A 16,285-nucleotide genomic window follows, 5' to 3' on the forward strand; every position below is an offset into this window, starting at 1 on the left:
TTAATATTCTGTAATCTTACATCTTTGCAGCCATGAAAGGTATAATCAGCTGGTATTTTATATTTTGGGTTTTGGACTTTTAATAGTAGTTAAAAAGATTTAGTTCTGCAATAATCGCTACATCCCCAGGCTCATGCTTCAAAAATATACTCCAGAGTACAGTAAAAACATCACTTTGAAGTAGTCACTGACATATTGCTTCAAATCGAGGTTCAAGCAATACTTTGCACCAGAAGCATCACTCATCTAAATGGTTCTGAAATTGGCAACATATAAATAAACCAAGAAAAGCCTTTCCAAAGCATCTACTCGAAACAAATGCCCATTTCTTCAGACAAAGTGGTCAGAACTTGAACACGTGGATGTGTAAGGAAGTCTGAAAGAAATGTGTGCAAAAAGAGCCTTGGGATGGACACCCTGAAGAATGGCAGTGGGGCATGTTGGTACCAGGCACAGAAATCCACCTGAGTCCAGTGGCACCCCATGAAACTATGGAGTCAATAAAGTGCTACTGAGCAGCAGTAAGGCTGGCAGCCTCTGCTCTGCTTCACTTGGGTTTAAAAAGTTCCTTTCTGATCCTGTAGCATAGATTTACCTTTAAGAAAGTTGAATTAATCATCCTTTAGTCACTACAGCTCTATATAGATCCTTCTAATTAGCATTTATTCCCTGGGCTCTTCCTTTGAACTCCCCTGCATGTTCTGGAGGGAACAATTGGTCTCTGTTACTCTATGACAGCTCAGAGATGCAGGGAGCTCTTTCCCAGATGTTTGGTCTCTGCTGAACCCCAGTTCCCTTCTCAGGCTGGCACTGAGCAAACATCTCCCTGCTCAGCCTCCCTCCTGGGCTGCCAGGGAACTGCAAACAGCTCCAAGGTCCAGAGCCAAAGGATCTGCTGAGAAAGAATAAGGAACGTTCCGAATGACATCAATGAGCCACGATTTACCTAGAAAGGCAACTTGGGGATTTTTTATTATCTGCTCTGAATATATGGCAGGGCCAAGGGCTGAACCATCAGGGATCCCCACACTACAGAGGACCCCACACACAAGAGGCTCCAGAAGGACAGAGTTCCCATTGAGTCTCAAGGTCTTCAAGGACTGGTGAGCAGAGGAGAGAACAGAAGTGAGTAAACTACTATAAAAAAAGCTTTTCAGGCAGCCCCTGTTTTCACTCTGCAGATGCCCCTCTCTGTGAGCACAAGAAGAAAAGGCTTTTGTGAACTACGTGCACTTTAATCACTTGTTCAACTGGAAGGAACAAAACATAAGTTTTGTTTCTCCTTTTTGTTGTGTTTTTCAAATTTACACATAAAACACCAAGAGGCAAAGTTAGCACAGCTCCAAAACTTTAAATTCAAAAATCAGGCCCCCAATGCCATCACCAAAGAAGAAGTGGCAGATGGTACAACATCTCCCACCTGTTTTGCTAACAAAACACAGAAGTGCCCTGTGTGTGACCATGGCACCAAGGAGCTGCACCGACTGCTGGAGCTGAACCAGCCCCAGGAAGGGGCAGCTGCCTGTTAACTCCTGCCTAAAAAAACATTTCCTTGATTCCATCATGGCATTTAAAATCATCTTATTGGCACAGCATCTGTGCAAAAGGGATGGACTCTTTCGATCAGAAGGGTGTAGGGCAGCTCAGGTATTCCCAGGACCAAGTTTTTATTAGAAACAAGCTAAAACATTGTTTGCTGTGTGACCTAACAAAGCTTCAAGAGAGAATGAAATCACAACAGTTCAGTTATTTTGTAATAAATATCCTGCATTAAGTTGTTTACAATGCACTGAAGGACACTTGAGCAGGATTATAGGATGGTTGTCCTGCTTTTGGAAACAAAATGAAACTCTCCTGAGGCTGTAAACACAAATACACAACACAAACACAGTAAGCACAAATTTTCTTAAGTATTCAGCAGTGATAAAAAGGAAGAAGCAGTAAAATGGACTAGATCTTAGCTAGATTTTTTTTTCCCTCCTTTTTATTTTGATTTCACTGCAGGATCCTGTTAAGGGCAAGAAGATGGTCTAGGAAGTAGCAAGCCCCCTTTATGCATAAATATTTAAAGGAAAAAAATAATGAAGCTAAGTGGTTGGTAATTCTCCCTTTTTCCCTTTTTTTGATATTTCAGAGTTGAAGTCTATGCTCTGACAAAGTAAAAGCTATTTCTATTTGTGTGTGTGTGTGCATGCATGTATGAAATGTATATATATATATATATATATATATATAAAGTGAAAATAGATGTAAAAGAAAATTATTTCCAGCAGATGTTTTTTGATGTTCATTCTTGTGCCTAACTGGTTTGGAATTGTTTGTGGAGTATGTCAGGATGTACACTATGCCAGATCTACAGGGATGCTCTGGATAGTAACATAGCTAAGAAAATGGGGATGATAGGAAATTGTACAATTGTAAAACTGAAAGAAAACTCTTTCATTTCACAGTGCAAATGGAAGAAGGGAGATAATTTGATTGTGAACATCTGATCAGAGCTTTGTTAAAGCTTTCAGCCAAGGCTCCTATCAAGCAGAACACTCAGGGATGGTTTCACACAGGTTTGAAGGAAGAGAGAGGGTCAGGAGTAAATCTTTGCAATTCTGTCCTCTCTGAAAGCCCAGCACACAAAAAAAGCAGGAGGAGTGTGAAAAGTCTGTGCTGAGCTTGCAGCTCCTCTTCTTCAGGGGCAGAATCCAAATGGCCAGCAAAAACTTCCCTCTTAAAATAAAGAAACCCCCAAATAACCACTTCCTTAGCCCAGCAGGTTTTCCAGTGGGTCAGTCCCTAGGCCAATGTTTCTGAGTTCCCATTAATTAGGGTTTATAAGCAGACCACTAAAGCTCCCCAAGGATTTATTTTATGTGTCTCTAAGGACAAATAAATTGTTTTCACAGCTTTCTAGAGAGGTTCTACCTTGTTTCAAAGTGCATCCAGTTCAATCCATTTATACCAGATATCACTGAAGGATTTTGCCATGTTCCTCAAAAGCTGGGCTGCTACTATGAGGTCACTTAACACTTAATCCCAGAGACTTCTTGATTTTATGATTTCCCAAATTTTACAAATTTCACCCAATTTCTTCATTATATCTGGCTCAATAGACTTGAGTTATCCTTTTCCTCTGTTCTCTCTGAGCTGAAATATTATTTCTTTTTCTTATCCACAGCTCTTCTTGAAATGAGCAGTAACACCTGGAGTTCTGTGTAGTATTGCATTTGTGCTGATTCATTCACTTACATTTCTTTCAGGGTATTATTTTAAAAAATAAATTTTTGGCTGTCTTAATTTGAAGAAGATTGGTCCTTCAAAGTCTGGTTTTCTCACATTTTCTAATTAGTGGAGTCCTGGTTCACAACAATATATTGCAGAGACACAATGTATCAGGACAAATAAACCAGCAGAAGGGATTTTCTTGTGGGTTTTCCTCCATTTTTGTTCTGTGTCCTTCAGCAGTGAGATTCAGCTGCAGATAGAACTTTGTTATCTCTGCTGTAATTCAAGGTCCTCCTAGAGATGTCCACATCAAACCAGCTGAAGCTATGTTGTAAATGAAGGAATGATGCTCTGCTCAGCTCAGTCTTGTTCTTGACAGTGTTTATCCAAGGCTCCATTTGACAGGGAAGAAGTAATAAATCTCTTACACTGTAGCTGTTCTGTGGCAATAGTACAGCCCAAACCCACTCTGTTTTGTCCATGTGTTCCTCTTATATTCTGGGATTGCCTGATGTATTTCCTCTCTGAACTGGACATTCAGATGTCTGAGAGATTAAAGCCTGTTCCATGTGCTGAGGAATAAGGAGAATAATTCAACTTTGCTGACAATTCCTGCAAAAAGCAACTTTAACTTCTTTCATCAGATTTTGGGACATAACTGGCTTTCTACCCCTGTAGGAATAATGTATCAGTCAGAGACTGAGAAAAGAGGCACTGAAGGATCAAACACTAACAAAACCTTAGGATGGGATCCTAAAGGACCTCAGACTGAAGAAAAAGTTATTGAGTTTTGCAAAATTGTGAGAAGCTCTCAGAATCTAAATATGAGTACTAAGATATTTATACATCCTGTGTATCCCTCCTGAAAAGCCAATGCTGGGGGAAGGGGAGGGGGTACAGTGCAGAATTAGTTAAACTACAGCAGATTAATTAATTGCCAGGTCAACTAATGGCAAAAGTATAAATCACCTTAGTGAGTCTTTCAGCAAAATAAAATGGCTACATGTCAATCAAGTAATAGGAAGTATTTGGACTTCATTGGAGACTGACAAAATGCTTTGTGAGACATGGAGATACCTGGACACAGAAATAACTAAGTACAGAGTGCTGAAGAAAACCAGATCCCTTCTACCATAACACTGTAAAACAAAATAGATCAAGGATAAAAAGTAAAGCTCCCATATAAACTAGAAAGCAATTAGGATCAGAATAAAACAGGACAGATTTTCATAACCTCGATGTCTAAGATTTCAAACCACAGAAATGCTGAATACACACACAAAGGAATACATTTCCTACACTCAGATTTTAGGCGAGAAGTAGCAAAAACCGAGAGAATTTCTGAATTCTGATTAAGCAAAATAAACTGTTACAAGAACTTAAGGAAGCTCTGTGCCACAAGTCAGTGCTGACCAACAGAAAAAGGAACATTTCAGAAAGGTTTGGCAGCACAAATCTTGTACTTTCACAGCTTGTACATCAACTGTAGTTATTGAGAAAAAAGTTGGAATCACTGAAGAGAGATCATTGAAAATCTCTGCTGAATGTGGCAGCTGCTTAAAAAGATTTGAACAATGAAAACCAGAAAAATTAATATTGAAAATAAAGCCGCAGTGACTTCATAATGTAAATCAATGATGTTACCTCACCTTTGTATTGCTGTCTTCAATCTGGTCATTCCATCTGAAGACAGAAGCAGATGGACCCTAAGAAGAGTTACTTAGGTCCTGATGTAGGGAAGGCTGGGATTTATAGGGCCAGTCACAAAAGAGGAGTAAGTAATGAAGAGTCAGCTGTTCTCAGGAATCTCACCTGGGCTGAGTCATTTCTTGTCAGTCCTGCATGTTAACACCCTTGTAGCCATCACTACAACCTTTTTCCTCCCAGGGCCATTGCTTCCTCTCACATGAAATTTAGCAGAAGTTCCTGGCTCTTCTGGGCACTACTGCCTGCATCTTTGCTCCAACACAAAGACACAAAAATAACATCACAAGCAAACTATCTTTTTTTTTCTTGGCCACTCTTGGTCCCTGCACTCCAGCTTTCATGTGAGCTGCCTGCCAGTCTCAGCTGTCAGACTCTGGCACCAAGGGAAGAGCAAATCTGGTGAGTGACAAGCTGCAGGGACCAGTTTACCAGCAGGGCACTCATTTGCTGCACTTTTATTGAAAAAAAAACAACTTCATTTGGGCTTTTGCCTTCCCCATCACTCTCTCCCCCTCCCTGCTGGTTTCCTGAGAAGTTCTAATGTGTTTCACCCATGCAGTCATTATATTCTCCAGATATTGGATTTACATAATTGAAGTGGTCCAGATTATTTTAGGTAAATGATCGCTTTGTGGAAAAAAAATAACCTATCCAGTAATTATGGCAAAGATATTATGCTTCGTGTCAGACACGATGAAATTGGTGGGTTTTAAAATTAAGAGTAAGTGCCTCTAAGCTCTCAGGGAAATTTTTAAAATAAGAGTAAATACTGTTAAGAAAGAGCTTTGCATGTTAATCATCGTGGCTGGGAATGTTTCTTGTTAAGATACGTGATGTTCAAATCTATTAAAAGAAATATTGAAGGAAGAAAATTGACTTATTTGCAATAAAATTTACCTGTCATTTTCTAAATTTCCATTGTACGTGTCTGCTGCAGAAGAAATCACTGTATGAGAACTCCCACTACAGAAAGAAGAAATGTTGAGTTAATGGTAGTTTCACCCAGGATTTATGCAGCCTATTTTCAGTCAAGGAAGACAGATTTTGAGTGGCTTGGTTCTCACTAGTGAACAGTTCCCCTGTGTTTAGGGCTCATTTTCAAAGCAAAAGCTACAATAGCAACCATAAAATATATATAATAGAAAAAGACAGGCATGTAGAAATGTAAAAATAAGAAGCTGCAATACACACTAGAGATCATGAATATCATAAAGACTGATGTGTGCTGGCAAGCCAAGGACAATGGAGTAGAAGGAATCATTGTGTCTAAACTAAATATAGACTTGAAGGGAATTAGAACTTCTTTGTGTTCTGGCTTTTTCCTTCACAGTGATCCCATTGCACTAAACGTTACAAATACAGAATAAGACACTCAGTCTTGCTTGGATGAGATTGTAATCCATGTGCAGGAAACTGAAAGAGCAGCAAGAGAAAACACAACAAGGGAAATAAGCATTATCAAGTTGACAGAGTGGATCATTTGTAAATATGATTTTTTTTAAAAAAAAAAGAAAAAAGAGTAAAACTGTGAATAGAATGGAATTCATATTTTTCTAAGCTGAATACCAATGAGCCAGTGATTCTCTCAGTCCATTACATTCACTGTAATAACTCCCAGGGAAATAACATCTTCCTAAATATCATCACATATCACAGTCAAAGTCCTTTGACATTATTGTTTTCATGGTACACAGTGTAACTATTAATATCTTGTAACTAAATAGTTAATATCAGTGTAACTATTAATATCTATCTAATATCTATTAATACCCTCAAAACCATGCCCTCCTTAAAGCTATGAGGGAACACCAGGTAACACAAGATGGTAGTTGTTTACAGGATATTAAATGCAAGTTAATGCAAACCTGCAATTTTCACATGCATTGGGATGTTCTTCCCCCTCCTGGTCACCAGACACTGCTTCTCTTTTTCTTTAGAGATAAAATAAACCCACTAGAAATTCTCTGTTGTTTTTTATGCTGTTGCTGGTCAATACATTTTATGTATCTTAAGCCTTTCTTTTTTAACAGTTTTTTCTCCATGTATGGAGATGTCTCTAGTCCTGTTTCCAGATACCTTTCCAGCTTCTCAAGTTGTGACAGAGAGGATCTGAGTGTTGTCCATCTTTCAGTTTATGGTCACCTTTTCCTGGATTCTGGGAGGACACACAACTGATAGGTAACGTTTCTGAGCTAAATGCCACAGAGGCCTCACCTCTTTCCTGTAAGAATACAAATGAACCCATTAGTTGTAAAAATCCACTGCTGCAGCCACAGATATTTTCTACTTTCCTAAACCAGCCTGGACTCAGGGTATCCCATGCAGACATTTTAGCAGGAGCAGCAGTCATACATTGCTCACCAGAAACTTCAGGTTACACTCAGCTAAGCTTCAGAATTTATTCCACATTTGTGGGACCCTTTAAAAGAACATCTTATATTCCAAGAGACTTGAATGTCTTAGCTGAAGAGCTGATTAAGCAGGTCTGGATAACCAGCACCCCTTTAACACCATCTCAAGGCTGAGTCCAGATGCTGGAGAGCAGCACTGTGGACTTCACTAGCAAGCTGCCCAGCAACTCATATTGCCAGTGAAAAAGATAAGTTTGTTCACTTTGAAAAATTATTGAACTGTTTTTCTGTAAAACCTGCTAGAAAAAATAATCATACTGCATGAGAATAAATTAAAAAAAAACAAAACTAAAATGAAATTGAATTTCAGATATGTACATTTGTATATTTCTATCTTTACTTGCCTTCCAGCTCCTCATAGCTTTTGGGAAATGCATATATCTTATATATATATTCTATCTTCTGTTATGGCTGCCTTGACTACACATATAACTCAACATTATTTCATCCAACACACAACTGTGTATAGAATTTAGTATTTACTGTAAGGAGATTTAAAAAAAAATCAAATCCAAACAATTGATTTAAAACACCCACTTGTAAAACTTTTGAAAAATAATAGGATATAATATTGCTAAAAAATCGATGCCACAAGGCAGAAACAAGGGGTAAAAGAGAGATCAGGGTTAAAAAGTGAACACATATTGGATGAAAACTATAGAATATTATTCACCAGCAATAAAAGCAGAATATATCCAGTTACTAGCCCCATTTGAAACTGGTCATTAGCAATTACAGACAGAAGAGTAGCCAGAACTTCTCAGCTAAGAGGAAATAGCAGAGGATAGTTAGGGCTTCACTGTCTCAGAGTCTTGGTCTGGGTTTCCTTGCTGAGCTCTGACCCTGTAATTTAGGCTAATATTTAATCTTGGAAGTTAGTTTTTTCAATTCTCCATACAGAGTCCACTGAATATCTTTGGAATGAATCCACTAAACCCTCCCACAGCAGGGAGAGGTTTGTTTCATGTACAGGTGTTCTTTTCCCTGGTGATTCAATCAGTAAAATGCAAAGCCAGCAGACATTACATATCACCTTTTGTCATGACGAGCTGGTGACAGGTTATACAGCCTGCTCTGGCAAAAATTCACTTCATGTAAGTGCTGTGCAGAAAGCCCAGCCATCTACAATTGGTCTGCATGTGTTTGATGTCAGTGGGTACCACCTGGTAACATATGGTTTGGGGCGTTTTTACATAATCTCCTGCTTGCTGATGCATTTTGAAAATAGCTCAAGGGGGACAATCTGGCTTAGCTGGGAAGTAAGTGTTGAAGTCTGATACAAATCCTTCTGTTTACCCCCTGAGCACTGAGCACTTTGATTTCCTGTCAACTGCTGTTGATTAGTGCTGCAAAATGAATACAATGATAACTTGACATTGAAGAAAAGATCTTCCAACTTCAAGAAGTTGTTTATCTGAATCCACTCTATAGGTATGCTGATGACTTCTCCCTGCTCCTTGTTCATCCCAGCCTTGTTCATCTTTACTGATGTGACCTTAGCAGCATCTCTGGGGACACTTGGTACCTCTAAAGGTGCAAGAGAAGATCCCACTGTGCAATTTGTCACCTACCTGGCACCAAATCACAAGGGACATGGGGAATGGCTGTGTGTGATTCTTCTCTTCCCAGCCCATGCAGCAAGCTGATCATGTCTGTCATTTTTTGAGCCATATTACTTATACTGATTGAGTTATATTATGTCCAAAAGGCAAATTATATACCAATAAATGTGAAGGCTTCTTCTATACACCTTCTACCACTGTGCCCTTATCTGCACTGTTGGTTTGATGCATTTGTGTTTCGTTCTTACATCTAGAGAACAATATGTAGTGGTTTGGAAAACCCTTCAAGATTTTTGCCTAAGCTTTAAGTTGTCTCCTTGTTATGGAGTAGGAAGCCTCTTCAGATTTCCTGTCAGTGACACACAGCTAGATATCTGACTATAGGACTTGTCTGTGTAAAAACCCCATTCCCTCATGCAGAGAAGCAGCTAGAAAGGAGTGCAGGAGTTCCATGTGGCACCAACCTGGCCAAGCATCTTTATCTCCTCTTGGACCTCTATCTCCTTCTCTCTTGGATTTCAGACTAGTCTTACATAGCAGGTCTCACCTTCCTGCTCCAGGCTTTAGACTTCTCAACAACTCCCTTTGGAATATCACAGCATTTTAAAAAAAGGTGACAATGCACCTTTTGAACAGTTTATTAACAACACGAAGAAGCCTTGAGACTCAGGTGCCAGCACAAGAAGAATGCTTTAATCTGAGCAGCACCTTTCACCAAGGTCCAAATGCTTATAAATAACAGCCTGGGCATAAGGCATTAGCACCTGTCAGTATAAAACATCATTTCTATTTACCTTTCATCCTATCACAAAAATGAAGTTAAAAAAAAAACCCAAAACTCTTAAACCACAATGAAAACTGCATTTTATTGCATAGCAGAGCTTACTGAAGGCATGATGTGTTTCCTGGTTTTTAGTTTAAGGCTACAGCAGTGAGGGAAATGAGCATATATCTCCTTTACCAATCCAGGACTGTACAGAGCATTGTGGATCTCAAATACAGTTTACACACAGGGGTAATTAAACAAAGCCAAACATGAAGTCAGAAACAGTTGTACAGGGCCCATAGAGAGGTAATTTTTCATGCAGGTAATTTGTAGGGTTACTGAAGTTTTCCATCTATTTAAGACTATTATTTCCTTTCAGTTTTGTGTGCAAGGTCGAGGTGAAAATTACAAGGCTTTTCAGGATTTTAATGCTATTTTTATTGCATTAGTATTCATAATGGAATTCATTACCAAAATGCTGCCCTGGTTTCCTCTTATTCACAAATCCACATGGTTCTCATACCTGCTTACAGTCGAATAATTAATATTTGTAAAGACAGAGTAATTCTTGAAGTGTAGTATTGGACAGTCATTTTTTGCTTGTTTGTTTTAATTAACTTGCTCATGAGAGATCCAAACTGGGCTACACTTAACACACCATCCATCAAGGTAATAATAATAAAGGCAAAAGATATTAAGAATATTTTGGGAAAAGCACTTCCAGTAGGAACCCAGAAGTTATATGGGTGAAAAGTACCCAGAGAAATCTTGGTTATTCCAGGCAGTTCTGGATACTGATGCTCAAGAATTACAAGTTCAGCCTGAAACAATTCAGGGAGGAGTATTAGGAGCAGATGATGGCTTGAGAGGAGAATTTCTGAGATTATGACTTAGATAAAGCTTTGATAAAACAAAGGCTAAGAGGGGAAATGATTGCTTCCTACAGATAACTCCGGGACATAAATGCCAATGTGTGGAGAGAGTTATTTAAGCTTAAGGATAGAAACAGAGCATGGAGTTATAAACATGACATGACTGCAAAGGCACTGGAAGCAAGGAGCTTTCTAGCTATTAGAAGAATAAAACTCTGGAATAGTCTGCTCTACTACTACTATAGCAGCAGAAGCAGAAAATGTATTTCATTACAAGATGAGGCTGGAAAACATCCTGGACCGTGTCTGTTTGCAGTGGGACATTCAGCTGAAACTGGGCATTTGTTGGCATAAATCCAGCACAGCTACAGCCTTGTCTCCACTAGAATACAACACTTGTATAAGGTGTGGGCATGCTCTACAAATTCACCTTTGCCAGTGAAAAGAGAAAACTACATTTAACAGCTGGTGTGAGGACCACTCAAGTTACCACCCAACCCCAGGAAGCATTGGGGCAGCCTACACGGGTGCTCCCCAGCTCATCACAGGCAGCAAAAGCTGCCAGGTCACTCTGAATCCTCTCACTGACATTCACTGACTGGTTCTGCCTGAAGCAATTTAGGGAATTCTCATGAAAAATAATTTGCTAACAGATACAGTGATAATTTCTTCCACCAACATAGCTGGATCTGAAACAAACTTTTTTCTGTATCTTGTTATACTGTGTCACAAAATTGTACAATCACTTAGTTTGGACCCAATTATATTGTTATAAGCATACCTAGGATAATATACTTCACTCACAAAAGGTTTATTCTAATAAGATTTACCGTGCTATACATATTCCAGTAAAATAGTGCTCCTGATCTAAATAGTTACACTGGTATAAGATTTATGTAAAGATGAAGCCTTGAAGAAGCAGGCAGTAACACATCTACTCTCTGTTGTTCTGATGAGACCAAAGTAATAGTAATCACATTACACAGAAGCTCTGATAAAATTAGCAAGCATGCTGTAATTAAAATAGAATGCACTTTAGTGCCCTAAAAACTTTACTGTAGTCAGCAAGTGTTCATTTTCATAATAATATAATTGCAGGAAGGGCAAATTGAAGGTGATTGCTGTTGATGTGAGCCTGATCTTTTAGTAATGAAATTAATGTAATTGCTACCATTTTGATTCCTACCCATTCATAGAATCACAGAATCATCAAGATTGGAAAGGACATCTAAGATCATCAAGTCCAGCTGTCCAGTAGCCTTCTTTAGAATGAAGATCTCTCAGAGACAGTCAGAACTCATGTTACCAAACAGAAAAGCTAATCAAGGAACACATGAGAAAAGAATATTCAATGTGCAAGCAAAGCTTACTTGGCTACCAGCCCAAAACTTGTCCTGTGAAATGTCAGTGCAGTAAACAGGAGTCCCTGTACAGCCCATGGCTCCCATTTAACCTATTTTCTAGGTAACTGGTATCAAAAGAGATGCAGAAACCCAGAGCAGCCCCAGCTTCCCCGGCCCAAGGTACAGGTGGCTTTCTGGGCTGCCAGTGCTCATTGCTGGCTCATGTTTCATCACCCCAAGTCTTCCTCAGGATTGCTCTCAACCCATCTTACACTCAGCCTGCAATTGTCCTTGGGACTCTCACCACCCAGCTGAAGGTCCTTGCACCACTTCTTGAACTCCATGCCATTTGCATGGTCCCACCTCTCAAGCCTGCCAAGGTGCCCCTGCATAGCATCCTTTCCTTCCAAGGTGTCTGCTGTACCACAAAGTCTGGTGTCACCAGCAAAGCTGCTGAGGGTGCATTCAGTCCCTGTCACCAACCAGGATGATAAAAAGCCCCTGCTCCAACCCCCCCCTCACTGCTGACCCCCCCTTGGACACTGAGCTGCTGATCTTTGAGTGCCAGCAGCCTCCCAGGGGTCAGCCTCTCAGGTCTCTGTCTTCCCAATTTAGGGACAAGGATGCTGTGTGGGACAGTGTCAACTGCTTTGCACAATTTCAGACTCTACCCAGGTCTTGCCAGTGGCTCCTGGCATCCTACATCCCGTGATGCATCCCTGAGGAAAGTTCCCTGTGTGCTGGGATCCATCACCCACTGCAGCTCAGCCCAGCCTGGAAGCTGAGGGATGCCTTTCCTTCTCCCTTACTGCCACACGTGTTATCAGCTGCTGCCTTCCCCAGGTGTCTGAAGCAATCTTGTCTGCACTGAGCAGATCAAACCCAACCCCTCCAGCTCCACAGGGGGACTCAGAATTCTGAGACAACAGAAGAGAACAAAGGGTGGGACAAGGTCTCCTGTGCATATTTGTTTTTTTAAGGACATGCTGCAGAGCTCCAGTTGAACAGCACCTGATAAGAGTCTGACTTCCCAAAGTCTTCAGTGGGTTTTGGTTCAGTCTGAGCTCCCCCTGAAGAAACCACGGTGCTGTTGATACTTATGGAAAAATCACTCTGAGTTCCATCAGTTACAAACTGCAGCAGAATTTGGTCTCAGTGAGTGCAAGCAAGTTTGAACTCCTTTTGGGTTTGGCACCATAAAAGCACATCATTAACAGAGGGCTGATGTACGAGCTGGACCTTGGGATGAGTGAACAGCACAGAAAATCTTTCAGCATTAACAGACCTTGGAGGTACAGCTGGATTTCTCACCTGTGCACAACAGCAGCGACTGCTCTTAAATCAGGAAGGTTTATGACACCCTCCTGCACAAGCAGGTAAATCTGCTGATCAGAATTGATTTGCCCCTGCCCTGTCACTGAACAAAAAAGTCAATTTTTTTGCTGCTGAAAACAGCTAGAGAAAAAAGCTGCACCTATTTTCAAGTAATTCTAAAATGAAGACAATGAGCAATATTAATATTTTGTTTTAACCATGATGCACTTTTTGTTTAGTTACACTATGCTTCAGATATGAATGCATTAAAGCATAATGTAAGATTTAATAGTTGTACTTGTGCATTGACAAGTATACATGGGGGTTCCAATCCCCTATATTACCCTAGCTTGGGGTATTTTTATTTTTTGTGCATTCACTGACTCAAAATGAGCATTTTGACAGTCACGTGCTCTTTACCTGAAGTATTCATCATGACACCAGGAAAAAAGCCCTAGAAATGGCTTACAGGATCCATGGATGATATAGTGTGGGCATAGCTGTGGGTTTAAATATGCAAAAAGAGTTAGAAAACTATCTTCATTGTGCACTGAAAAGCTGGGCAAGTAGGCAAAACCTCATAGGAACCTCCAGACTTTCTAGATTTGATTTTGTTGTTGAAGATGAGTGTCTGGGAGGCTCTCTGTGCACTAACAGCTTCCTGTGTGGCATTGCACAGATTATGTGCACATATTTTTAGGCATTTATCCTCCATTTATGCCTCCACTGAATTTTACCTTCTTTTGTAGCACCACTACAACACTGCCATTTCTGAGGATCCAGAACACTGACACCTTCAATGCCCTCTTGTCACCAGGCAGGGGACAAAATATCCATCTCTGCCTCCTCTCATATGCAGCTGAAATCTGCATCTTCAGAGCTAATTGCCAAGCTGCCCAGAAGGGCCTGACCTGCCACGCCAGGTACTGGACAACAATGTGACAAAAAACCAAACTCTGCCCAGAGACCATGCGATCGAAGCTGAAATGCAAGATATAAGGAAAAAAAAAAAAAAAAAAAAGAAAAAAAAAGCAGTAACCATGACAGAAAAGAAATCTTCAGGTAAGAGTGTAATCACTACCTATGTCAGAAGTGGCTCATCATATCAACTACCTAAATGGTATGAGATTTAAATCAGGAACAATTCCCAACTATCCATCTTCACTGCACCTGTATGCATGAGCTACTACTACATATTCTGCCCCTCACCTTTCTGCATTTTAAGTTTTGTAAAATCATATTTCCACGAGCACTTCAGTAATATTTAATATTATCATCCCAGTTTCATTAAGCAGCCAGACAGGGGTACCCTGTGGCAAATGAAGCAGCTTTGCAGAGGTTTTGATCTAAAATCTAACCAACTGGCTTTTGCTGATGGAATATTGTCTGCTCCTCCTTTGCTGCTTTGGTTTTAATTCTCAGAAACGCAGCAAGCATGAGCTTGGTGATTTCTGTCAGTGCTCACCTGGACGTTGGGACAAACTCCTGGATTCTTACATATTCAGAGCCATGTCACTGATCCACATTCCCAGAGAGAGTAAAGCCCTGAAAAGGAAAAAAGAAAGAGACAGGGAAGGTAGGAGGGGATTTATTTAATTTCAATTCATTCAGTAATCAGTAACTCTTTACCTATATGCTTGGCCTCCACTTATAACAATACAAGCACGTGCAAAAAATTGCTTAAAAATTTTACATGCCCTTTATACTAATACAAAGAGAAGTTCACCTGAGCACCAGAATTACTTTTCTCTGGGGAGAAAATCACCTAACAAAATTCTATTACAAGCACATGAAAATAAACAAACCCATTTTTAAACAACAAAATAGTTTTGGAAATTCAAATAATTAAGTTGACTGTCATAAAACAGAGGATTTGCCTCCCACAAACCCCTCACTTTCAGCTTGATTGTGCTGCTTAAATAACACTCATCTGCATTTTAATCCCTGAGCAGAAGTCTGCTGGCAAAATTAATCATTAATCAAAATCCATGGAAGTCCATGCTAATGATAAGATAAAGAACAGTCCCACCACCTCCAGTTAGAAGCTAAATCTTCCTTCATGTCCTAATCTACTGACACACAAGGTTTGGTCAGAAATAAGCTCTTAATAATGAGCAAACTGGCTGTGATTATTAATTCTGCTGAGCAGAAAATGGAAGATTAAAGAATCATCTCTGAAGAATTAGGTCTCATTTCTTCCAGTTTTGAGACTGTTTCTCCAGTGCCATTCCCTTCCCCACAGAAAAAAACCCCAAACAAAACACAAAAAAGCAGACAAACAAGAAAACCAACTGAACCAAAAAAAAAAAATTAAAAAAAGACCAAAGACCACAAACTCCACAAAGTTTTTTGATAGCTGCTGCCACCCTAAGGACAGAAACTGCCCAAGCTGGGGTAAGGGGTCTGTGAGTGTCCCCAGTTTGTGCTGCTGGGTTTGTTGGGATTGTCCCCAGTTTGTGCTGGGGGGTTTGCTGGGATTGTCCCCAGTTTGTGCTGGTGGGTTTGCTGGGATTGTCCCCAGTTTGTGCTGGTGGGTTTGTTGGGGCTGTCCCCAGTATGTGCTGGGGGGTTTGTTTGGGGCAGGGAGCAAAAGCTGTGGGTGCAGATTTGCTGAGTTTTCTAAAGGCACAGAGATAATCACCTTGTGCTATGTGTTCTAAGAATCCCTGATTTAAGAATTCTTGAGAGGAACTGACTTTTAACCAGAAGAGGAAATTTAAAAAAAGAACAACAGTTGTTAATTAAGGAACACCTGGCAAGCACCTGGTGAACGATGATGAATCAAAAGGAGGTATTAATTGATATCTAATTAAATAAAACAAGGTACTCTCCTGGTACAGTACACAAGTTTCACAAGATCTGCTTCTATTCAAATGTTCATATGGAGAAAATTTCAAACCTTGTTAATAGACCCACTTTCCAGCTTCCACAGAAAACTGTTCCTCTCATTCTTTCTGTGAAAATTATAATTTCAAAGAGGAGAAAACTTCTAAAAGCTATGGTTTGTCTTGAAAAATAAATCCCACTCCTAAGACTTAAGGGAGTTGTGTCATTTCCCAGCATTTTTACCCTTAGCATATCCTGAAAACCTTTC

The 16,285-nt window shown here is 40.0% G+C and overlaps 1 long non-coding RNA gene across 1 annotated transcript in view; it reads right to left on the reverse strand.

Annotated features, from left to right (window-relative positions):
• Positions 1-15,117, reverse strand: part of LOC139796727 (uncharacterized) — a 42,266-nt gene extending 27,149 nt beyond the window's left edge. The window contains exon 1 of the long non-coding RNA XR_011726129.1: positions 14,657-15,117. This is a non-coding gene — a long non-coding RNA (uncharacterized lncRNA). The remainder of the gene's footprint in view (positions 1-14,656) is intronic.
• Positions 15,118-16,285: the final 1,168 nt, after the last annotated feature.

This window comes from Heliangelus exortis, chromosome 5 (assembly GCF_036169615.1).
Source record: "Heliangelus exortis chromosome 5, bHelExo1.hap1, whole genome shotgun sequence".
Lineage (NCBI taxonomy): Eukaryota > Metazoa > Chordata > Aves > Apodiformes > Trochilidae > Heliangelus > Heliangelus exortis.